The 25774-nt window shown below is 53.0% G+C and overlaps 2 pseudogenes; one reads left to right on the forward strand and one right to left on the reverse strand.

Moving 5' to 3' along the window:
- Positions 1–25774, forward strand: part of LOC131586380 (uncharacterized) — a 585722-nt pseudogene that overhangs the window by 399457 nt on the left and 160491 nt on the right.
- LOC131586384 (zinc finger protein 850-like) overlaps positions 1–25774 on the reverse strand; it is a 287187-nt pseudogene that overhangs the window by 19075 nt on the left and 242338 nt on the right.

Genomic DNA, 25774 nt, shown 5'->3' on the forward strand with positions numbered 1-25774 from the left:
TCTGGAGACACCCCATCCTGCAGGAGCACGGTGGCTAGTGCGACGTTCGGGGTGGTCATCCTTCTGATGGCTCTCTAAAATTAAAGGAAAACAAATACTTCAGTTAACATAAAGGGAGAGCAAAAAATCAATAGAGAAAAGGGGTTCGAGACATTCCTCCTCCTCGTCGTCCTCGGGGGTTACTGGGGCGGCCTGCACGGACGCAGCGACATCCTCTTGCTCATCTGGTGGCCTGGTAGGATGTTTTGGGACATAAGGTTTCACCCACTTTTGTGGGATCCACCTTAGTCCCTGGGGCGAGGAGACGCAAGCGTAACCTCGCCCCCAGGTCACCAGATCGAATGGACCCATGATCTTTTGGGTCTCTGGGTCTCGGACCAGCACTGGAGGGCGATGTTGGAGCTCGTAGTTGCTGGTGGAGTTAAAGTGCAGTGCCACTGGAGGATTGGGATTAGTATCAGTACAGTTCAGAAAATTGATAGTAAACAGCGCCTTTGATAGCCTATCCTGAGGGGCGCAACCTTTCATTGAATCCCATTGACGTTTTAGGACGCGTTTGAGCGACTGGTGGGCTCGCTCTACAATCGCTTGGCCGGTGGGGGAGTGTGGGATGCCTCTCTTATGTGTCACTCCCCAACTCTGCAGGAATTCTTCCAGTTTCCTGGAAATGTATGCTGGGCCATTATCTGTCTTTAGCTCTTTGGGGACCCCCAGCACAGAGAAAGCCTGCAAGAGGTGTTTGCAGACCTGCTCGGCTTTCTCTCCTGTGTGGGCAGAAGCAAAGACTGCCCCTGAGAAAGTGTCTATGGATACATGTACGAACTTCAGCCCGCCAAATTCGGGAATGTGAGTTATATCCATCTGCCACACCTCACAGCTCCCCAGGCCTCGAGGGTTCACCCCCGCCCCTAGAGAGGGCATGACAGTGGTCTGGCAATGGGGGCATGTGGCCACAATGGCTCTGGCCTGATCCCGCCGCAGGTGGAATTGGCGGACCAGGCCAGGCACATTCTGATGGAACATTTGGTGGCTCAGCTTAGCTTGTTGGAACCGATCGGGGAGCTGAGCCATGGAAACAGGGGCAGCGAGGGAATCAGCCATCTGGTTTCCCTCGGCTACTGGGCCGGGGAGATCTGTGTGCGACCTCACATGCATCACGAAGAATGGTTGCTTCCTGTGGGAAACAGCATATATTAATTTAGAAAGCAACTCGAACAATTTTGGGTTAGAGACCTCCTTCAGGGCAGCGTGTTCCGCTCTGGCAACCACCCCTGCAACATAGGCCGAATCAGTGACTAAATTGAAAGGTTCAGAGAACCTCTCAAAGGCCCTGACGACTGCATCCAACTCAGCAACCTGTGGAGATCCCTCCACATATTGAACATCTGCTTCCCACTGCTGAGTCTCAGGATTTTTCCAAGTCACCACAGACTTGTGAGATGCCCCGGATGCGTCAGTGAACACAGTCAGGGCTTTGAGGGGCTTCCTGCTCCGTACTTCTTTTGGAATTGGTTCGAATTTGGAATTGAAAAATTTGTGGGCAGGGGCATGAACAGAGACCTGGCCCTCAAAACTATCTAAAGCAATCTGGAGTGTCTCATTTTCCCGAAGTAACTGATTAAACATCTCTTTTGTCAGCTTATTTGGGGACTCTTTGTCCCGAGACAAGCTGACTGGTACCCGAATGCATGCAAAGTCGCACCCAGCCATCTCCCGAAGCCTGGCCCGAGCTCTCCCGATGAGCTGAGCCATCAGCTCCTGTGGCCGGGTGACACTTTTGGACCTTTGATGGCTCAAGAAAACCCACTCTATGATTAAGAGGGGATCCTTTGAGCCCTGGTCCCACTGAAAAATCAGCCCACTGAGGTGTGGCATTCTCCCGAGCACAATAAACTCAAAAGGCAGGGTCGGTTCGTACCGATGCGCCTGTCTTTCAACAAGGGCCTCTTCTACTTTCTCCAGGGCTTTCCTCGCTTCTGGGGTCAGGGTCCTGGGAGAACTCAGCTCTTTCTCCCCCTTCAAAAGTGTGAAGAGGGGGGCTAGGTCTTCAGTGGAAAGGCCCAGCCAAGGCCTGACCCAGTTTAAGGTCCCACACAGCGAGTGAAGGTCTGACAAGGTTTTCGGATTGCTGTTTATTGCCAATTTTTGAGGCACAACGGTCCTCTCAGCAATCCGCAGACCCAGATACTTCCAGGGTGGCATCCGTTGAACTTTATCCTCCTGGAGTTGAAAGCCTGCAGATGTTAAAGCCTTAACCACTCGGTCAAGTGATCGGGTGAGTAGATCGTCATGGGGGGCGCACACTAGGACATCATCCATATAGTGATGGATGATGACCTCCCCCATCTCTTTGCGCACGGGAGACAGCAATGAGGAGACATACCACTGGCAGATGGTGGGTGAATTCTTCATGCCTTGTGGCAACACCCGCCAGTGGAATCTCCTCATTGGGGCTTCTCGGTTGAGGGTGGGCACCGAGAAGGCAAACCGTGGGGCGTCATCAGGGTGCAAGGGAATTTGAAAGAAGCAGTCTTTTATATCAATTACGGCCAGATTCCAATTTCGGGGGAGCATCGTTGGAGTAGGCATCCCTGGTTGGAGGGGTCCCATGTCAACAATGATTTTATTGATGGCACGAAGGTCGTGAAGGAGCCGCCACTTGTCTTTCCCCGGCTTCCGGATAACAAATACTGGGGAGTTCCAAGGGCTGGTAGTCTCTACAAGATTACCTTTTAATAATTGCTCCTCCACGAGCTCGTTGAGCGCCTTTAATTTGTCTTTTCGAAGCGGCCACTGATCAATCCAGATTGCTTCATCAGTGGTCCAATCAAGTTTTTGGAAGGGGCGCTCTACAGTGGCCGCTATTAAAAATCCCGAGGGGTTTTCGGGATTTCAATCTTTACCCCCCATTGTGACATAAGGTCTCTCCCCCACAAGGGAACCTGGAAATCCGCAATGAATGGGCGTAAATTTGCCAATTGCCCATCCGGCCCCATAATTTGCACTACGCTCCTTGATACTTGCGCTAATTGAGTACCCCCTATACCCTGAATTTTCCCTGCCACAGGTTGCAGCTCCCAATGTGACGGCCATCTCCTCTGGGGGATGATCGTCACATCTGCCCCCGTATCAAGCAGACCCTTCAGATGGACAGATTCCGCACCCTGCTTGATGCTGCAATCGATGATGGGTTTGTCCTCACCCACTATTTCTGTCCAGTAGACGCCTGGTGCGTGGTCGTCCACTGGGACTCCCTCCGGGACAGGAATGTATTGGGCTATGATGTGCCCCTTCGGGAGAAAATATGGTGGGTGAATGCAGCGCGCTAAGAGGAGGAGATCTTCCGGACCCTCTGGGAAGGTGATCGGGGAGATCTCAATCTCTGGGGGTGTGTGTCTAGTGTCCCCGATGGCGATGTACTTACAGTCACATCCAGTGTTTTTCTTGCCTCCCTCCAGTGGATCCACAGCAACTACTGTCCAGTGCTGGGTTTGAAAGAGGATGTCCTTGGTGGTGGTTAGATGTCGCGTCCGGTTGGGTGTCCAAGCCTGATGTGAAAAGCCCCCCTCCCCCGCAAGGCCTGCCCCATTTATCGCTTCGCGCGGGGCAGGCTCGCGCAGCTCCCCTAGTTTTTTTTATTATTGTATTGTTTGCCCTCGCCCCCGCACTGCTCCCTTGGCTAGGATGCTCTGCCGGGCAGTCCCTAGCTAGATGTCCAGGTTGCCTGCAGCGGAAACACAGTGGTTGACGCGCTGGTGATGGTGGAAACTGCGTCACTGCTGCCGTAGGCGCTCGTCTCAACTGTTGCGGTGGGATGGCTCTGGACATCCCCATCATCGGCACTTTCCTGGAGCAGGCTTCGATGAGGATGTCTAGTGTCGGGGTTGGGTAGAGAGGCAAACTGAAAATTATCTGTTTACAAATGTCATTGGCATTGGCTTTTGCCACTTCTAATACAAGCTGTTCTTGTAGATTTGCCTCTTCTACTTGCTTCTCTGCCTGGGCTTGCAATCTATTGATAAACTTATTAAAAGGTTCATTAGGGAGCTGGAAAATACTCATTAAATTTATCTGGGGTCCCTCCTCAGGTAATGTATTGAAAACCTTTTCTGCGGCCTCCATGATTTTAATCAGGACAGGCCGGGGTAATACCCTGGCCTGCTCCTCTGGCTTGTCCCAATTTCCCTCACCGCACAAGTGATCTAAAGTCAGAGGGACTCCATCTATACATCTATCAATACTGTGCAAGAGGCTTGGAAGGATGGTCTCTAATGATCTCTTCCACCCCTGTTTCCACAACCTGAAGTCAGCTGTGGAAAGGAGGCAGGAAAACAGCTCCTTCAGATCACTGGGCACCATTTCGTTCGCAGAAAAGGTAGCTTTTAATAGACCTTTAAAATATTCACTACCTCTCCCAAACTCCTTCTGTGCCTTGCACAGCTCTCTCTTAGTCTGGAAGGAGAGGGCTTCCCATTCCCGGGACCGCCCCCCCCTTCCACTAGAAGTCACCGGTGCGGCAAGGGGGATTTCTACCTGTTCCGGGTTCTGGCTTCCAGGCTTACCACCTCTAGCTCCCAAAGCATGGGAACCGGGTGTGGTACCGTGGGAACCGGAAGAAAGGGCGTGGGAACCAGGAGCCGGAGGGGGCGGGACTGGAGGACCGACTGAGGAGGAGGGCAAGGGGGAGGAGCGGCAATCCGAAAAGGCGGGGTTTAGGTGCATGACTTCAGAGGGGCCCGCCCCTGAGGAGGAGGAGGTTTTCGAGGGGAACTGGGTGGAGTTAGGGTAGGGAGAAGGGGTGGAGCTAGGGAGGAAAGGGTTGTTCATGGGGGTCTGAAAGGGATTATGGGGAGAAGAGGCACAAGGGAAGGTCCCAGCCATGTGGTCCCCGCCATTTTGTGCCCTCCGGGAGCCCTCTTGAGGGTTAGGAGAGGGGTAGGGGAACACAGGGGAACACTGGAAACTGGGGGAAACTGAGGCACGGGGGTCTGAGGGTGAAAACTGGGGACTTGCAACTTGGGAAATGTTTAGCTGAGGGTTTGTAACTGGGGAGACGGGGGAATCGAGAAGTGCTCTGGTAACTTGGCCAGGGCTACCAGGGCAGGGGTTCTGGGAGAGACGTGGGGGGCCAGGGATCCTGTTACCCTTGGGGGAACCCTGAACAGGGCAACCTGCACTGCAGGTCGCTCCGCAGGTCTCCCTCAACTCGGGATCAGGGGGAGAGGAACACGGGGATGGGGAAACTGGGGAAACCGGGGCAGTCTGTGGCAGCTGCTCCTGCAATTTTTTTTCTTTTATTACGGCAGACTGAATTAAGATAAACAATGTTACAAATTTGTCAGCCGATGTATCTCCTTCATTTACTAACTCTGTTAACTTTATTCCGACTTCATTCCAAAACTCTACGGTGTTTGCTCTGTCTGGGGTGAAGTTGGGGAAATGCAGGAACAGCCATCTCACAAACTGTTTCACCCTCCCACGAGAAAACCGTCTACTCTCTCCTTCAAGGGTAGTCACAACTTGGTAGAAAACTCTTTTTTGCTGTGCTGACAGACGTGCGCCCATCTTTTGAACCCCAGCACAGCAATTCCCACCACCCCCTGCAGCTAAAGGCACACGTAACAAAGTACGGGTCTGAATCGGGCTACCCCACACTCCCTCCCCGAGGGATTCTCAACACACAGCAGGGGGAGCTGCACACCAACACACAGCAGGGGGAGCTGCACACACTTGCACACCCCCTCGTCCCCCACGTGGGGCTACTCACCCAATTCCAGACCGGTGCTGCAGGAGACGTCCACAAACCCCGAGGCGATCGTCGGCACGTCGACGGTTGCCACCTCGATCCCCAGGAGCAGCACTCGACAAAAATGAGTCTGCTCTACCGGGGTAGCTGCCGCTCACAGTCTTTTGTAAAATCCACACAAGTGCGTAGATTCACCGACTTCTCCGGGGGTCTCCACGCCTCACGAGAGGCCCCACGTTGGGCGCCATCTGTCGCTGCCCGAATCGGCCTCTTTTGCCTCGGCTAGCTGTGGCCGATGTCAGCGGCAGGAGTGGGGAACCAGGCTAGCACTGCGAGGCTCAACCTGGAACCTCCAGAGCTCCTCTGCGCTCTGGCGTTGAGGCTCACAGGGCGACACGGGTTGTGACGAAGGGAGAAAGAGTGCTCAAACTCCTCCGATTTCCCAGGAACAAGTTTATTCCAACAGGTGCGGGGCTGGGATCACAGGGGAGAGGTCTGAGCCGAGACCCTGGGCACCCCCATGCGCCAGGTTTTAAGGACCGTGGGCGGCTCGTATGGTGACCAATGGGACAACAGCCACGGAGGGGTTATGGGTGGGGATTACAATATGCAGGACCAATGGTAGGGACCCGGGGGGGGGGAAAGCAACTGTACAATCAATAGGGCGTCGAGGAAGGGATGATAGGCAGGGAAAGAACTGGAACAAAAGGTGGGGGTTCACATAGATTGACAGGGCTTAGGGGCAGGATTAGGGTGATGGATGGGGAACAATCTGGAAAAATGGGAAGGGTTTACCATGATGGGCACCTGGGGACAAACCATTCTTTATGACCGGGGAGCAACTGGGGTAAACCACCTCTGAACTTAATAAAACCAAGCAATATGGGCGGCAACAGATGATGAGCTGGGAGTTGAAGCTGAAGCCCTTCCCACATTCCCCACACTCATAGGCCCATTCCCCAGTGTGGATCATCTGGTGGCAGATCAGGCGGTTGCTACACCTGAAGCTCTTCCCACACTCCAAGCACTTGTAGGGCTTCTCCCCATCCTGAAGCTGCTCATGGACCACCAGCTCAGAGCCCTGGCTGGATCTCCGGCCGCCTTCCCGGCACAGGGTGGGTCTTTCCTCCTCAGAGCACCCTGGGATGGGTTTGGAGCCCCTCCTCCTGCGGGATCTTTGCAGATTTTCCTCCCCATTACATTCCTCAGCCATGGAGCTGCTCACAATGGCCTCTTCCACGAGGTTCTGCTGTGGGGATCTTTCCTCCCTGGTCTCCATCCTCAGCTCCTTGTCTGGGGGAGGAAGGACAAGGAGAGGATGGGATTTGCCTCCGTGCCAGAGGGAAGGGGAAGGAGATCCCCCCAGTGCGTGCCCAGTGGCACGACGGCGTTGGCAGCAGGGTTGTCCTGCAGCCGGGGGCCATGCTGGGCTGGGAGATGGAGCAGGAGAGAGGGGGAAAGGGGCACTGACTTCCTCCTCACCTGCCTGGGCATCCTGGGGCATCTTCCTCTTCCTTGCAGCCTCCTTCTCCATCCAGCCAAGATTTGGGAATGGGAAATCCTGGTTTGGGGAGGTTTGAGTTTGAAGGTCCCTCTACCCAAGTCCATCTCCAGAAGTCACCGGGCATCTGGAGTCCATAAAAACCTCCCAAACACCAAGATTCAGCCCTGAAAATGTCTCCCAGGAGTTCCCCGTCTCTGGTCTCTCCACTTTGGTGTTCAGGGGTTCCTCTCTGTCCCAGCTGCTGGGGGTCACTCTTGCACTGGGGGTCCTCTGTCTACTCAGTCCCTGCCCTCCCCAGGCTGCTGGGAGTGCCAAGAATCCAAAAAGTTCCCCCGGTTACCAGCTCCCCACTTAGGGATGCCAGGACCCCCAATTTACCCCCAAGGGGCATTTTCTGCTCAGGTTTGGATTTCTTCATTCTCCAAACGTCCCCTCAAGCAGCCCAAAATAGGGAGCACCTAAAATATCTTGGCTGAGGTCCCCCTCCCCGGTCACCTGTGGGATGGGGTGTGATGATCCCATAGGTAGGCGGCTGTGAATTGAGGGAGTGCTGGACCTCGTGGTTCCTTCTCCTTTCCCTGATCCTCCTTTGTCCCTCCTCTTCCTCTTGCTCCCCCTCTTCCTCCCTCCTCCACTTCTTCCCTAACCCCATCTCCCGCTCCATCCCTCGTGCTATTTGAGCCATTCGGAACACAGTTCCGCACCCAAACCTCCTGCCGTGCCCCGCGCCCTAAAGAGCCCGGTTAGAGCTCCCCAGGCTCCCCCCAAGTGCTCCCGAGCCGTATACATTCGCCCCCAGCACCTGCAGCCACGGCTCGGACACAAAAGTTTTCTCCAAGCGCTTCCCCGCACCGCCAAACGCGCCTTCCGAACCACTTCCGGGACTACAGCTCCCATCATGCTCCGCGGCGCCCATAGAGCGTTATTCCAGCCGGGACTCCATCTCCCGTCATGCCCCGCGCCTCACCGGAATCCATTGGAGCTGCACCTACAACTCCCGTGATGCTCCGCGGCCCCATTAAACCGTATTATACCGGCGCCTACAACTCCCATCATCCCCCGCGGCCCATAGATTCCCTGTTACGGCCTCCCAAGTGCCCGCCCGGACCCCGAAGGGCCCCCAGATTCCCCTCCCTGATCTCCAAGTGCCCCCCTGGACCCCCAAGTCCTCCCCTGGATCCCAAATTGTCCCACAGAATCCCTAAGTGCCCCTCCAAGTGCTCACCCGGCTCTTCCAAGTGTCCTCCAGACCCCCAAATTCTCTCTAAATTCCCTCCCCAGACCCAAAACTGCCCGAAATGTTGCCCAGAAAAGTTTCCATGGACCCCAAAGTGGCCCCTTTTACCCTGTCTGAGAATAATTTCAAAATTATGAATAACGGGCTAAAAATAGGAGTAATTAGCATAAAGAGGGAGAAATAGTGGTCAGTTAATTAATGAAGGGAATTGTGGTACTTAGAGCCAGAGAACAATAATGTTTTGTTCCTGAAAATGTATCAATTCTTTTATATAAATGGAAAAACAAGGTTATAAGAATACAGAATAATATTATTATAAGAAGTAAAATTTTATTTTTATAAATTAATTAGATTTTAATGATAAAGAAAAATCTATAAATGTTCTCAATGTTTTGGGATGTCAGTCCCAGGTGGGCGATGTCAGACATGCTGAGGCTCGGGGTGAGGAGCAGGTTGTCCAAACAGGGGCAGCCCAAAAGGGGCTCATTCTTCTCCATGACCAGACCTGCTAAGGAGACATTCAGCATCAGGATTGTAAAGAGTAAATCGTGACCTCCTGATCAGTACACAAAGATGTTTTACAGTTTGAACAGTAGAATGTTGTCACTGTAAGGGGCCTTCTTTGTTAATGTACCTCATGTTGTGTCATGTTTGGTAAATACCAATGTTGTTGTACCAGCCTTGTTAATGCCACCTGGCCTTGTCTATTGCCTCTGCTGCTCCCGGCACCCCCCAATGGCACCGATGACAGCACCCAGTGTGTAGATGAGCCCAACTCCCATGGGGGGTAGCACCCAGGAGAAGTGGGATTAACATCCAAAGACCCCTAGAATCAGCGAGCTGTGGCACGAAACAGACTCCAAACTACACTGAGGAGCAAGGGAGAACATTGAGCAACTGACTGATGTTCCGGACTTTATCACCATAACTAAACAACATTTGCTCTCCATGACTACCCAAGATTTACAGTAAACCAGAGTTTTTCTAGACGCTTTCCTGAAGACAGAATCCCCAGCTCTGCCCTGTGGCAAAGCTGAACATCTCCTCCTCTGGGTCATCCATCGGGAGCAGCATTGAGCTCCCCCACCCAGAGCTGCCCTCAATAAAGGCATTAAAAAGGAGCTGCTCTCCTTGCCTGTTCTTTTCAGAAGGACTGAGCCCGTGGCAGAGTGACCCACGCTGCAGCACTGTGAGGGGGCTGTTCCCCATGGGATGGACCCAGCTTGGAGAAGTTCCTGGAGAAGTCTCCGGTGGGAGAGAGCCCAGGGTCCAGCAGGGGAACGACTCCTGTCCCTGAGCAGGGGGAAAAGCCCCGGGGGATGGAGTGACCATGGCCCCATTCCCTGTGTCCCTGCACTGCCGGGGGAGGAGGCACAGCTGGGAGGAGGGAGGGGTGGGGGGAGCTGGTTTTAAGGATCTTCCTTTACTTCTCATGATCCTGCTCTGAGTTTTTGGAGTTTTCTGCCAGAAATCTCTCTCCTCCCCCACTCATCCACAGGAATTTGGGGCAATTTTCCCTTTTTGGAGGAAATCCGAGTGATGCACTGATGCTCCTAATTAGCGCTGGGAGAAGTGAGTCTCCAGGGCTTCCCCCTGAGCCGGAGACACCGAACACCCAGGGCTGGGAAAGGCGGGCCGGGAGCTGCGGAGAACTTTGTTTGTGTTGGGAGCTCAATGGCGGCTCGGGCCGGGCCCGTTCCAGGGCTGTTCCTCATCTCTGCCCTTCCCCTCACACAGCCCGGGGGGCCCTGAGGGCGCGGGGCGGGGCTGTGCCGTGTGCAGAGCCCGCCGCTGGCTGCGATTGGCTGCTGCTGCCGTCACTCGTGGTTCTGGCGCGCGCTGATTGGGCAGAGCGGGGACAAGCCCGGCCCCGCTGGCGCCCCCAGGGCGGCCGTGGGGCAGGAGAGCCGCCATTGCCGGAGCGTCTGTGCGGGCCCGGGAGCGGCGGCAGCAGCGGCCGGAGCCCGGTGAGGCGGCGGCGGAGCTCGGAGGCGGCCCCGGCCATCGCAGGTGGGAGCCGCGCTCGGTTCTGCGGGTGCTCGGGGCTCGCTGCGGGCCCGGGAGGGGGCGGCAGGGGGCTGTGGCGGGTGGGTTGTGCCGTGGCCGGCCCGTGTTGGCCCTGGGCTGAGGGCGCTGCGGGAGCGGCTGCCCGCGGTCTCCTTCCCGCTGGGGCCTCGGCAGGAGCCGGTGCCGGAGCAGCGCTGGCTCGTCCCGGTTCGTGTCGGTAGCCCGGAGGTGGCTGCGCTGTGCCCGGGGCTGGGCGGGAAAATTCCCGGTGCCAGAGGTTTGTGTGGCCAAAGGAGCCAGAGGAGTGGTGTGAAAGTGACTTTATTGCTGCCCAAAGGGAGAGGCCATGGGGCATTTGCCATTCGCTCTCTCCAGTTGCTGGAGGACGCGGCCTCGTTTTTGTCCTGATTTTCCCGGCCGCGTGTCCCTGTCCCTTTCCCCACTGGCGGAGGTGCTTGGAAGGTTCAGACTTCCCCATCTGCCTCCTGCATGTCCCGGTTAATATGTACCCCCCACTTTTGTAGAACATCCGATATTGATGGCTCTGTTAAGTCTTTGTTCTTCTGGAATTCAGGAATTTAGCGGGACTTTGTCAGAGCAGCAATCCTTGTCAATTAGTAACATTTTCTGAAACTGATGCTTTCTCCCATTGCTTCCTTATGTACAAATCCATATCTGCAAGCAGATTCACTCATTGACTCTGTTTTTTCTTCCTGGGTGTTCTTTGGTTTTGGGATTGCTCTCAGTGCCCTCATTCTCTGTCCTTTTGTAGCCGTTTGTGGCTCAGGAGGCCTGGCTGCCCCCTGCATCCCCTTGCTCAGCTGCTGAATGAGCTGCACTCAGCAAGGTGTCCTGCATGGTGAAAAGAACGTAAGAGGAGAAACTGCATTCCTTTAACCCATGGTCTGCCAGGGAACCACAAAAAAGTTGCCCATTCCCATCCTTTCCACGTTTGGACCAGTACATGAGCTCTTTTCTTATACCCTTTGTTATCTGTTTCTCCACTTTTCCTTTGTGATCTAAATGACTCAGCAGTTTGAGTCATTTAATTTTCCACAAACTCCTTTTCCTGTTAAAAGATAATCTGATCCCATCCCATGGTGAAATGTTGTGTTTCTCATCTGAGTGGATTGGTTGGGAAGAAAGTCAGGAGCTGGAGCTGTCTGGTTGGGTATTATTTTGAGGACATCCTGTAGTCTAATTATGCCATGGAAATGATAAATGGTTTCTCTGGCTCCTGATATGAATTTGTTAGGGTTCCCAGGGCCTGGTCCATGGTGTTGCAGGATTTGTTCTGGTGGCCGTTCATATTTTCCCCATTTTTGGGTGCTCCCTCCAGCCAGGGCTGCATCAATTTTTGGCTTTTCTCTAATTAAATCAGCACATACTTGGATTCCCAACTGATTTCCCTTAACTTGGGGTGCCAAAAAAACCCCAGTGCTCTAATTCACCCTGGATAACATAGAAAGTGAGAGCACAAGTTAAGGTGGGGACTGGGATGATTCCCGCCCATTTTTTATAGTGAGCTTTCACAACAATCTCCATTTGCCGTTTTCCTTTGCAGCTTAACCGATTTCTGCTGCAGAGTCAGATATCCTCACTATGGGCTCTGCCTTTAGCTGTGCAAATTCCATCTGTGCCCCCAGGCAGAGCTTGGGGTGAGGGGCAGAGGAATTCAGCCCAATTCCTCCCCCAGGCAGGAAGACCCTGGTACATTGTCCAGGCTTTGCCCCAGAGGTGTTAATTTCCATTTCTAAAGCTCCTCTCCTGGCTGCCTGGAATGAGGCTTCTCTTCCAGGGCAGCCATGGGATGACTCACATGGAGGGCCCCCTCCCCCATCTGCTTTTTTTTTTTTATTTTAATGATTTTCTATTAACTCTTTCCATTTTAAAGGGCCTCCTTTCAAACTCTTCTAGTTTTCAAAATGCAGCTTAATGGTGAACATGGAAAAACCCATCCCATAATTTTGCTATCACTAAGAGTCACGCACAAACATAAAAACAAAAATTAGAAAGCAATCAAGTGTTTTCTTCTTCTTCTCCTCTGACTAAAAACTGATTCTCACACCTCTGGCCCAAACAGAACTGCCAATATAAAAGTAGAATTATTATGAAAAATGCTTCTAATGGTGTAATCCTTTCACTGAAACTGTGAAAAGCAAAAACTCTCCAACAGTGTCATTAAAGAAATAAAGCATTACTTGATTCTGAAAGGGATCCCCCCGTGTTCAGCTGTGCTGGGGCTGTTTCTGTGCTCAGGGACACTTGGAATGGGCCGTGCCACTTGGCCACCAGAGCTGCTTCTTTCCACTGCTTCGGCAGGACCCGATGTCCTGGTTGGGTGTGTCGTAGTAGAGATGGACAATGACACCTGTTTCTTCTTCCATCACAGCCAAAGCTTTATTGCACACAGCTTATATTTACATGGTTATCAGAAGGCACCGTGCTTAATTCCAGTTGGTTGGGAACTCAGTTCACTGGTTGGTAATGGTGAGTGTACACATCAATCCAAACTTTTCTCTCTAACAATGTTTACATACTTTTTCTACTGATTCCCATGGGACAGATCCCTTGTTACTACAGGTGCACTTGTTCTTCTCCCCAAGAATAGTTTGTTATGTTAACAAACTTTTCATTCTCAAGATGCTTTTGCATGGGAACTTACCAGGCTAGCTGCTAGCTACACTAAGCCCACGTAACAAATCCTAAACCATGATTTTCCAAGTCCTTTCTTTTGTAAGGTTTTACCTTTATGTGACAGGGTGTTGTGGACAGCAAAGTCCAAAGGTGGGTGTGTCTCAAATCTCTCCCAGCCCGAGTCTGGATCTCTCTCAATTCAGTGCAGGCATGGGTTTCTTCCCAGCCCCCTCTCTTGGCTGTTCAAACAGGAGGCTGGGTTAAACCCTTCCCCTGTCCTCAATTCTAAATCCTCCTGTGCCACTGAACAAGTTTCATACTGCAGTCACCGAGCTCTGCTCATCCATTTAGAGGCTCTGTTGGGGTGCGTGGGACAAGGTGAGGAGGGGCCCCAGGGGTCGTGTCCCCCCCTGGGAGCGCCTGTGACTCCCCCATGTCCCCCCCATGCCGGGCTCACCCCCTTTTGTCTCTGCCAGAGCTCCTGACCCAGCTCCTGCTGTGCCCTGGGAGGGGCTTTGGGGAGCCCTCCTGGGACCCCCTTGGATCCCCATTCCTGGGCCCTGGGACCCCCCCGCATCTCCTTCCCCAGCTCCGGGACCCCCTGCACCCCCTTCTCCTGCACCAACAGCGCCCTGCACCCCCTTTCCCGGGGATCCTCCCCTGCCAGCCCCTGGATCCCCCGGTTCCGTCAGCCCGGGGACCCCCGGAGCCCCATTCCCGGCCATCCCGGGGCACCGCACCCCCAGGCCTCCCTTTCCAGGGAAAGCCGAGCTGGGCACGGGGCTCTCCAGCCGCTCTGGGATTTCTGATCACTCAAAGGAGAGGGAGAGAGCAGCAGAGAGAGAGAGAAGGAGATTGGGAATCGGGCTCGGGCTCCCAGCGCCCGCTCCTGCTCCGCCGGGGCTGGGGAGCCGCAGCCGCAGGAAAAATGGGATCCGCGGATCCCGGGGCTTCCCCCGCTTTGGGCCGAAGCCGGCGGGTTCCAGGCAGAGTTTGAGCGCAGGGCTCGGGAGTTCAGCCCAGTTTGTCCCGGGGGTCCCGCAGTGCGCGGCCGAGGAGGGTCCCGGGGGATCCCGGGGGGGGATCCCGGGGAATTCCCTGGAATTGCCCCGTCCCCTCCCCCCGCGCTCCCTCGGGCACTTTCGCTTCCGCCTTGGCCGCCCTGCGCCGCCGGGATCTGCCCGGCGACCGGTGACGTCACTGCAGCCTCGGGCTGCCACTGGCGGGCAGCAAAGAGCGGCGCCAATGGCGGGGCCGGAGGCGGCTCTGGGGGCGGGGCCGGAGCTGTGGGCGGGGCCGCAGCGGAGCAGCGCGATGGCTCCAGCGCTGGGGCCGGGGGCGCTCCCGGGGGGCGGCGAGAGGTGAGGGGGACCCCCGGCACCGGGACTCTTTGATCGCCCATTCCGGAGCGCCGAGGGGCCCCTAAACCCCCATTCCTGGGCGCCGCCATCCCACCGAACTCCCATTCCCGGCCGTGGGTCCCACCCTGCACCCCCTTATCCGGCACCAGGAACGCCTGCACCCCTTTCCCGGCCATCTCGCCTCCTGCAGCCCCCAGAGCCCCCTTCTCTTTGACCCATTTACCCCCTGGACCCCTATTCCTGCCTCTCCCAGCAGCCAGCCCCTCCTTTCCTCAGCACTGAGGACACCCGGGACCCCTATTCCCAGCCATCCCGGCTTTCCCTGCCCTGTCCTGGCAATGGGGACACCGGGGACCCTTGGAGCTCCCTTTCCTGGATACTGGAACGCCCTGAACTCCAGCCATGCCACATCTAGCCAGCCCTAGCCTCCCCTCTTGTCAGTCCTGGCATCCCCAAATGCCCTTCCTGGCTCTCCCCGTTCCCCCTTTCCTTCAGCTGTGACCCCCCCGATCCCAAATCTCGAAATGTCCCCCCAGTTCTCCTCTCCCTGCGTTCCCTGCACGCGGCGCTGTCGGAGCCCGGCCCGGGCTTCCCGCAGTCCATGTCCATGGGGTCCCTGGCTGGGATCCCCTTCCAGCGCCGCCGCAGCGAGCGGGGCCGGGCGGAGCCGCAGCCCCGGGGATGGCGGCCGGAACCGAGCCGGGATCTTGGGATAGCCAGAGCTGGGATATTGGGATAGCCAGGGCCGGGATATCGGGATAGCCAGGGCTGGGATATTGGGATAGCCAGGGCTGGGATCTTGGGATATCCAGGGCTGGGATATTGGGATAGCCAGGGCTGCGATCTTGGGATAGCCAGGGCTGCGATCTTGGGATAGCCAGGGCTGGGATCTTGGGATAGCCAGGGCTGCGATCTTGGGATAGCCAGGGCTGGGATCTTGGGATAGCCAGGGCTGGGATCTTGGGATAGCCAGGGCTGGGATCTTGGGATAGCCAGGGCTGGGATCTTGGGATAGCCAGGGCTGGGATCTTGGGATAGCCAGAGCTGGGATATTGGGATAGCCAGGGCTGGGATCTTGGGATATCCAGGGCTGCGATCTTGGGATAGCCAGGGCTGCGATCTTGGGATAGCCAGGGCTGCGATCTTGGGATAGCCAGAGCCGGGATATTGGGATAGCCAGAGCCGGGATCTTGGGATAGCCAGGGCTGGGATCTTGGGATAGCCAGGGCTGGGATCTTGGGATAGCCAGAGCTGGGATCTTGGGATAGCCAGGGCTGGGATCTTGGGATAGCCAGAGCTGGGATCTTGGGATAGCCAGGGCTGGGATCTTGGGATAGCCAGAGCTGGGATCTTGGGATAGCCAGGGCTGGGATATTGGGATAGCCAGGGCTGGGATCTTGGGATAGCCAGGGCTGGGATCTTGGGATAGCCAGGGCTGGGATCTTGGGATAGCCAGGGCTGGGATATTGGGATAGCCAGGGCTGGGATATTGGGATAGCCAGGGCTGGGATATTGGGATAGCCAGGGCTGGGATATTGGGATAGCCAGGGCCGGCACAAGGAGCGGCACCGGCACGGGGCCAGCGGGGAGCTGCAGATGCTGCAGCAGCGGCACAGCCTGAGCGGGGCTGAGTGGGGGGAGCCGGGGCTGGGGGATCTGTGGGGCTGCGATGGCAACTGTGGCACCTCCATGGGGATCCCTGAGATCCAGGCTGAGGGATTAACAAATTCCCTGGCTCACAGCTGCAGGGAATGTCTCTGGAAATATGTCAGATATGGGCGGGAGGTGCTGGAGTGTAAAGGTGGGGAGGGCAGAATTCCCATGGGAATATGGGAATGCAAATGTGGGATTTGGGAGAGCAAAATTTGGGAGCGTGGGAATTCCCATGGAAATTCCATGGATGGATCTCAGACATCCCGTTCCAGTAAGACCTCCACGGATGGATTCTACTGCTGTCCAATTCCCATGTGAACTCTGTAGATGGATCTCACTGCTATGCCATTCCCATGGAGTTCTTTGGGCAGATCTCCCCATCCTGCAGCCATGGGAGTTCCAGTCCGTTTCCCCCCCAAACCCATCCTGGGGGTCGCCCTGTTCTTTGCCCGCCCCACCCCCCACAAGACTCCTGGGGGTCCCTTCATGACACAACCAGCCCCCCCAAACTCTTCCTGGTTCCCTCTCATCCCCCCACAACAGGAATTCTTGAAAGTCCCCCCGTGTCCCCGCACCCAGGACTTTGGGGGTCCCACCCGACCTGTCCGTGCACCCCCAGATTTCTTCCACAGCCCCCCTGTGATGGTGGAGGGTGGGGGCCGAGTGCTGGTGCCCCCCTGCCTGCAGCAGATCCAGCGGTGAGGGCAGTTCGGGGGGTCCCTCAGCATTTGGGGTCCCTGGGATTTGGGGTGACCCCCCGGGCCCCCCAGGATCTCCCTGAACACGCTGACGCTGCCCGTGCACAGTGAGAAGGTTCAAACCCGGCACGGGGTCCCCAGCACTGCCACCCGCATTGCCCAGGTACCCCCAAACCTGCTGAGAACCCCCAAATCCCCCGGGACACCCCAACCTCCCCTGATCCCAAACACAGCCCTGGATGCTCCAAAAACTCCCCAGGACTGCAAAACCCCATACAGACATTGAGAAGGTTCATACCCGGCATGGGCTCCCCATCTCCATCACCAGCAGGTTCCCCAAAACAACCCACCCCTAAAAATGCCACTTAAAGCCGTCATGATCCCCCTCAAAAGGGGTTTGTGGGGCTGCGGCCGCACCAACACCTTAAAATGGGGAGGAAAAAAACACCCCTGTAGTGGTGGGATCCGCCCCCCAAAAAAAAAAAAAAGAGAAAAACTCCTCTTGAGAGGGGCCTGAAGACCCTGAAAGGCCCTGGAAGAGGGACAAGATCCCCTCCTCTGCTGGGGCCTCCCCGAGCCGGGAACTATCCCGTTCCTGCACTCGGGGGAGCCCCGAACGACGGCGGCTCCTGGGCTGAGCCCCCCTCAGCCGGGGCTGCGGGGGGAACTGGGGGGGCTGGGACGGGCCTTGGGGGTCCTGGGGTGAACTGGGGGACCCTCAGTGCTCCCACCTCCCCCTGTTCCCCTGTCCCGCCCCGTTCCCATTGTTCCCCCAAACCTCCGCTGCCCCCAGCTCGGTTTGGGGGGGACCCAGCCCTTTCCCATCGTGTCCCGGCCCGGCCCCGCTCACCCGAGGGCTCCGAACCACGCACAGGGACAGAGGAGGGACAGAGGAGGAGGAAGAGGAGGGACAGAGGAGGAGGAAGTGGAGGAGCAGGAGGAGGAAGAGCTGGAGCAGGCAGAGGAGGCTCCACGTGCGCTCCCCGCTCTCTGGATCTGCAGCTCCTTCGGGACCATCGCCCCCCATCCCGCAGGTGCCCGGGGAGGGGGAGCTCGCCCCAAATACCCCGGGGCTCCCTGGGTTTGGGGTTTTTGGGGGGGATGTTTGGGGATGGCAGGGCTCCAGAGCCGAGCCGCAGATGCTCCTCGGGGGGTCCCCGGGGGTCCCCGGGAGGTGTTTTCGGGGGGTCCCGGTGGCGGCAGAGCCCCGGCAAAGGGGCCGGGGGGATGCGGGTCCGGCATGGCCGGGAAAGGGGTTCGGGGCTCCCGGTGCCGGCAGTGGCTGCTCCCAGCATTGCCCAGTTGCTTCCCGCATGTGGTTTCAGTTTCCTCGGCACCAGGATGAGCCAAATCACTTCCAGTCATTCCCTATTAGAGTACAATTTGTCTCCATTTTCCCCAGATGTTATCTCCATTTTTTCCCTCATTTTTACTCTATTTTCCCCCAATTTTATCCCATTTTCCCTCATTTTTATCCAGTTTATCCCAAATTTTCCTTATTTTTATCCCAATTTATTCCTTATTTTTGCTGTATTTTTCCTTATTTTTATCTTATTTTCATATAATTTTTCCCCATTTTTCTCATTTTTTTCCTGCATTTTGCCCTTTCTTATCTCATTTTTCCTCATTTTTTTCCCAATTTTTCTGAATTTTTTCTTATTTTTCTTCCATTTTTACTCAAATTTCCCCTGTTTTCCTATATTTTCCCAATTTTTTTCCCATTATTAATCTATTTTTATGCATTTCCCCATTCTACCCTCTTTTTGCTCCATTTTTCCTCATTTTTTTCCCCATGTTCTCCCCTATTTTCCACATTTTCTTCTATTTTTCTCCCACTTTCTCTTCATTTTTACCATTTTTATTCCCATTTTCACCCCATTTTTCTCCCAGTTTCCCCCATTTTTTCCCCCATTTTTATCCTGGTTTTATCTCATTTTTCCATCTTTTTATCTTTATTTTCGTCCATTTTTTCTCTCCCATTTTTCCCAATTTTTCCTCCATTTCCATCCCATTTTTCCCTATTTTTATCCCACTTTTCCCCTATTTTTTTTTACCATTTTCACTGCATATTCCCCCATTTTTCTCCCAATTTTCCTCCCATTTTTCTCTCTTTTCCTGCATTTTTTTCTAGTTTTCCCCAACTTTTTGCCATTTTTCCTCCATTTCCATCCTACTTTTCCCTATTTCCCCCTAATCTTCCCCATTTAATTATCCCAAAAATTAATATTTTGGGGGGGAAAAATAGAAATATTGTCGGGAAAAAAGGGTGCTTTGGGGGAAAAACTCCATGAATTTGAATCACAGCTTTCCAATGATTTTTCCATGATTTTTCCATGATTTCCAGCCAGAAGGAGGCGTGGGATTCATCCGAACATTCTGGAAGCTGGAAGAGGACCAGGCCATCTACCTTCCCAAAAATCTGGAGCAGCTCATCCGCAATTCCACCTTTCCCCACTCCCCGGATTCCCAGGTCTGGAAATTCTTCTACGACCTCCCAGGTAGGCAATTCCTAAAATTCCATTTAAAAATGAGATAGGGGGATTTCATCCTGTTATTTTCCTGATTTTTTGCATTATTTTCCCCAATTTTTGTCTCTATTTTTTTTTTTCTTATTTTTTCCTGATTTTTTCCTCATTTTTCCCTGAAATTTTCCCAGTTTTTTCCCATTTTTTTCCTGATGTTTTTGTTTTTCCTGGTTTTTCCCTCTTCTTTTCCCAAAATTTTCTGTCTTTTCACCAACTTTTTCTCAAATGTTTCCGTAATTTTCCTGGTTTTCCCCATTTTTTTCCCAATTTTTTCCCCTGTTTTTCCCATTTTTTTCCTGATTTTTCCCCAATATTTTTAATTTTTTTTTTCTGCTTTTTTCCCCTGATTTCTTCCAGGTTTTATTCCATTTTTCTTTTCCTGATTTTTTTTCCTCATTTCTCACATTTTTTTTCACATATTTTTCAAATTTTTTTCCTGATTTTTCTCTCTGATTTGTCCCAGTATATCCCCTTTTTTTCCTAATTTTTCCTGATTTTTTCCTGTTTGTTTCCTAGATAGTTCCTGGCGTTTTCCCAATTTTTTCCCCATTTTTCCAAAAATTTTTTCCCCGCTTCCTTTTACTCATTTTTTCCTTGACTTTTTTCCTTGTTTTTTCCCACTTTTTTCCCGGTCTTCATCCTCTTTCTTTTCCTGATTTTTCCGTTTTTTCCCAATTTTTTCCCTAAATTTTTTTCTTGATTTTCCCCCACTTTTTCTGGATTTTTCCCTCTTCTTTTCACCATTTCTTCCTGGTTATTCCCCATTTTTTTTCACAATTTGTCCCTGATTTTTTCGTGTATTTCCTAAATTTTTACTGATTTTTCCTGATTTTTCCCAGGTTTCTTCCCTCTCTTTTCTCAATATTACCCAATTTTTTCTCAATCTTTTTCCTGATAGTCCCGATTTTTTCTTGATTTTTCCCGATTTTTTTTCATTATTTTTTTTATTTTTGTGGGGGTTTTTTTCAAAATTTTTTCATTTTTTTTCTCAAACTTTTCCTTGATTTTTGTGTTTTTTCCTGTTTTTAATCCCATTTTTTCCCCTGATTTTTCCCTTTTCCTTTCCCTAATTTTTCTGGTTTTCCCCATTTTTTCCTGATTTTTTTCATTGTTTTTTTCAGATTTTTCCAGATTTTTTTATCTTTTTCCTGTTTTTTCCCTGGTTTTCCCCTGATTTTTCCTTTTTTTCCACATTTTTTTTCTGATTTTTTCCCAATTATTTTCCTGATTTTTTTGCAAATTTTCTCAAATATTTCTGGTTTTTCCTTCATTTTTCAAATATTTTTCCCAATTTTTTCCTGATTTTTCCTGATTTTCCCAGGGTCTTTTTGGCTTTCTTGTCCTGATATTTTCCCTCATTTCTCACAATTTTTTACAATTTTTTTCATGTATTTCCCATTTTATCCTGATTCTTCTCTCTTACTTTCCCAAATTTTTTCTAGCTTTTTCCCAATTTCTTCTCAAATTTCCCTAGTTTTTACCTGATTTTTCCTGGGATTTTTCCTATTTCTTTCCAGATTTTATTCCTCTTTCTTTTCTGGATTTTCCCCAATTTTTCCAAGTTCTTTCCCAGTTTTTTTTTCTGATTTCCCCAATATTCTTTCCAATTTTCCCTGGTTTTTCATGATTTTTCCTTCTTTTCCTATTTTTTCCTGATTTTTTCCCCATTTTTCCCAGATTTTTCCTGATTTTTCCCAGATTTTTTCCACTTTCTTTTCCTGACTTTTTCCCCCAAATTTTCCCATTTTTTCCTTGAGTTCTCTCTTTTTTTCCCCAAAATTTTTCGTGGTTTTCCCCATTTTTTTTTTTCAAATTTTCCCCTGTTTTTCCCGAATTTTTCCCAATTTTTTCCTGGTTTTTCCCCAATTTTTTTTTATTTCACCTTGATATTTTTCTGGTTTTTCCCTGAATTTTCCCTTCTGTTTTCCTTTAGTTTATCCTGGGTTTTTTTTTTCATTTTTTCCCCAATTTTCCAGTTTCTGTCACACTCCCAGTCTGATCCCAGTCACAATCTAATCCCAGTCACTCCCAGTATGAGGCCAGTGGCCCCCAGTTGCTCCCTGTCAGTTCCAGTATGACCCCAGTAGCCTCCAGTGTGATCCCTGGGACTCCCTGTCTCTCCCAGTATATCCCAGTCAGCCCCAGCACACTCCCAGTCATTCCCAGCTCTTCCCAGTTGTTCATAGCCACTCCCAGTCAATCCCAGTATGATTCCAGTCATCCTCAGTGGGATCCCAGTCTCAGCCAGCATGGACCCAGCTGCTCCCACTCTGATCCCAGTATGATCCCAGTTGAGTATGATCCCAGAATAGTTGTAATTTTTCCCAGTTCCTACCAGTATGATCCCAGTTGTCCCTGAATAGTCCCAGTCCATCTCAGCATGGTCCCACTCACTCCCAGTTTCTCCCACTGTGGTTCCAGCTGTTCCCAGTATGGTCACTGTCACTCCCAGTATATCCCAGCTGCCCAGAGCATGCTTGTGCTCATTCCCAGTCATTCCCAGTTACCCCAGTAAGGTTCCAGTTACCCCAGTACAAACCAGTCCCTGCCAGTGCTGCCACTCCTGGGATCCCCCAGCCCTCTCTGTGTTCCCCCCTCCCGCATCTCCCCAGAGGAGCCCCAAGGGCTGGCAGTCCCCAGCCAGGGTCCCCAGCCAGCCCCAGGTTGGATCTGCAGCCCCCAATTTTCCCAGTTTCCCTCTCCTTTTCCCCGGGCCGGGTTCCCCCCGTCCCCAGCGGGTGGGAGCAGCGGAGAGCCCCGCGCTGCCCATCCCGACCTGTCCCGGCTCCATCCCCGCTCCTGCCGTGGGCTGTGAGGGGTTTGGGAACGGGGCACCGAGGGTGTCACTGCTCCTGGGGGAGGAGGAGGAGGAGGGATGGAAGAGGAGGGATGAAGAAGGAGAGAGAGAAGGGATGGAAGCAGGAGAAGGTGCTGGCGTTAGGGAGGAGAAGGAGGAGGGATGGAAGGGGAGGAGAGGGAGGAAGATGTTGTAAATACTCCACAAACCCCTTCAGTCTTGTTCCCCATGGGGATGTGTCCGCCCTTCTCAGAACACGGGCGGGAAGGGGTCTCAAAATATATCCAACATGGACCTAAGGTATTTTAGACAGAGAAGGCTCAGACTTACGAGACGTGGTCCTGGGTTTATTGTATGTGGATCTCCCAGGGCAAGAAAGAGGCTGAGATTCCTCGGGTGCTCTCTTAAACTTGGGAGAGGGGGTGGCCAGGGGATACAGGGGGGGTTACAGCCAATGGGATAGGGAAAAGAAAAGGGAGGTTAGGTAGGGACTGACCTTATACAACACCAAAGGTGAGTTCTTCCCTTGGGACATACCATAATTTTTTAAATGAACTTCAACAGGAAGAGGAGGGACAAAGGAGGATCAGGGAAAGGAGAAGGAACCAAGAGGTCAAGAACTCCCTGAATTTACAATCCCCCACCTGTGGGATCATCACCCCCCATCCCACAGGTACCCCGAGAGGGGGAGCTCAGCCCAGATCTCCTGGGGGGTCCCTGGGTTGGGTTTTTTTGGGGGGGATATTTAAGAATTAAGGACTGCAAAGCTGAGCAGAAAATGCCCCTTGGGGCGACACTGGGTGGTCCCAGCATTCCTAAGTGGGGAGATGGAAATGAGGGGAACTTTTTGGATTTCTGGCACTCCCAGCAACCTGGGGTGGGCAGGGACTGAGTAGACAGGGGAACCCCAGTGCAAGCGTGACCCCCAGCAGCTGGGACAGGGGGGAACCCCTGAACTGCAAAGGGGACAGAACAGAGATGGGGAACTCCCGGGAGGCATTTTCAGGGCTGAATTTTGGTGTTTGGGAGGTTTTTATGGGCCCCAGATGCCCGGTAACTTCTAGAGATGAACTTGGTCAGGAGGAACACCCTAACCCAATGTGCTCATGCATTGTATATTTCCGCAAACAAGGATTTCTCATTCCCAAACCTTGGCCAGATGGAGAAGGAGGCTGCGAGGAAGAGGAAGATGCCCCAGGACACCCAGACAGGTGAGGAGGAAGTCAGTGCCCCTTTCCCCCTCTCTCCTGCTCCATCTCCCAGCCCAGCCTGGCCCCCGGCTGCAGGACAACCCCGCTGCCAACGCCGTCCTGCCGGGGACGCACTGGGGGGATCTCCTTCCCCTTCCCTCTGGCACGGAGGCAAATCCCATCCTCTCCTTGTCCTTCCTCCCACAGACAAGGAGCTGAGGATGGAGACGAGGGAGGACAAATCCCCACGGCAGAACCTCGTGGAAGAGGCCGTTTTGAGCGGCTCCACGGTGCAGGAACCCAATGGGGAGGAAAATACCCGGAGATCCCGCAGGAGGAGGGGCTCCAAACCCATCCCAGGGTGCTCTGAGGAGGAAAGACCCACCCTGTGCCGGGAAGGCGGCCGGAGATCCAGCCAGGGCTCTGAGCTGGTGGTCCATGAGCAGCTTCAGGATGGGGAGAAGCCCTACAAGTGCTTGGAGTGTGGGAAGAGCTTCAGCTTGAGCACCAAACTAATCCACCACCAGATGATCCACACTGGGGAATGGGCCTACGAGTGTGGGGAATGTGGGAAGGGCTTCAGCTGCAGCTCTGAACTCATCCGTCACCAGCGCATCCACACTGGGGAGAGGCCCTACGAGTGTGGTGAGTGTGGGAAGAGGTTTCACAGCAGCTCCAATCTCCTCAGGCACCAGCGGATTCACACGGATGAGAGGCCCTTCCGCTGCCCTGACTGTGGGGAGGGCTTCAAGTACAACTCCCACCTCATCAGGCACCAGCGCATCCACACTGGGGAGAGGCCCTATGAGTGTGGGGAATGTGGGAAGAGCTTCAGCCAGAGGTCCAAACTGATCATCCACCAGATGATCCACACTGGGGAGAGGCCCTATGAGTGTCCCGAGTGTGGGAAGAGGTTTCAGACCAGCTCAGATCTCCTCAGGCACCAGCGCATTCACACGGATGAGAGGCCCTTCCGCTGCCCCGACTGTGGGGAAGGCTTCAAGCACAACTCTCACCTCATCACCCACCGGCGCATCCACACTGGGGAGAGGCCCTACGAGTGTCCCCAGTGTGGGAAGAGCTTCTCCAGGAGCTCTAACTTGACCCAACACCAGCGGAGGCACCGGTAAGGGAAGCCCTGCGAGTGCCCCAAGTGCAGGAAGAGCTTTGTGCACTGCTCCAGCTCCATCCCCCATCAGAGGACCCACGTTGGGCAGAGCCCTGATGACCCACGTTCCCTGTGATCTGCGTTTTGAAGACACTGGGTTGGTTGTCATTTTCTTTTGTTCCGATTATCTTTTGATTAATCTTCATCCCTTTAAAACAGACAAAATTGGGGTAAAAGTCTACAAATTCATCAAAGGCATCTAGAGCCTCACATTTTATTAGTGCTTCAAGGTAATCTGGTATTCAGGGAAATACTTAGGGGTTGTGGGTGTATTTGGTGTAGTTTTCTCCATTTTTTGTCACTCAAAGCAATGAGAGTTTGATCTGTCACCTCAAAACCACTCAATGCCACTGAAAACTGCACAGTCCCACTCAAAACTATTGGATTCCACAGCCCCTCAGGGTGTGATGCCTCAAGTTTTAGCTTTCATATCTTTCATATTTTACACTGTCTAGGTTTGTATTTTTGAACTTCCTGATAAGTGTTAGTGAGCTCTCTTCACAGAGTAGGTAGACAATTTCTACCTTGATACTAAGGGCAGCTGTTACAAGTTTCAGGCCCAAAAGCATAAACAAGGGTGGACTGAAGAGAGAAAACAAGAAGGACAGGACTTCATCATCTGAAGCTGTAATTGAACAATGAACCTCAATATGCAGATGGACCTAAACTTCTAAAATTGTGAGACCTCATGATGAGTTGTCTATTTTTGTGACCATTTCTGGTCCATCTTGGGTGTAGCCCTGGCCAGGTTCTTGCACTGCCCAAGGCGTATCCTTTAAGGCCTTTTAATAAACTTTATTCTTAACTGTCCAGCCTCTGTTTTAGATCAGCCTTCTGAAGGCATCAGGTGGAATGGGGTTGGAAGGGGATTGGGTGAAGTGGGATGCAAATCAGGAGGGGTGAGATGGGCATTGGGTGGGGCAGGATGGGTGGGATGGAGTTTGGGAGGTGTGAAATGGGGGAAATAGGGCTTGAGAATGGGGTCTTGATGTCCAGCAGGAGTGGGATGGGATGGGGTTTGGATTGGGGAGGTTGGGTGGGGTCTGGAATGAGACAGCCAAAGTTTGGGGATGATGAATGGAGGGGAAACCCGTTAGTGAGTTTTGGATATTCCATGTTCCCAACGAGATTTTAAGGTATCTCACATTTCTCAGGAGGTTTTGGGGCACTCCCCAGCTCTTGGGGTGTTCCTGAGAGCAGCTCCATGGAGCCCCATTGCCAGGGCTGGTTGCCGTGGGCACGAGCTCAGAG

This window comes from Poecile atricapillus, chromosome 19, assembly GCF_030490865.1.
Source record: "Poecile atricapillus isolate bPoeAtr1 chromosome 19, bPoeAtr1.hap1, whole genome shotgun sequence".
NCBI lineage: Eukaryota > Metazoa > Chordata > Aves > Passeriformes > Paridae > Poecile > Poecile atricapillus.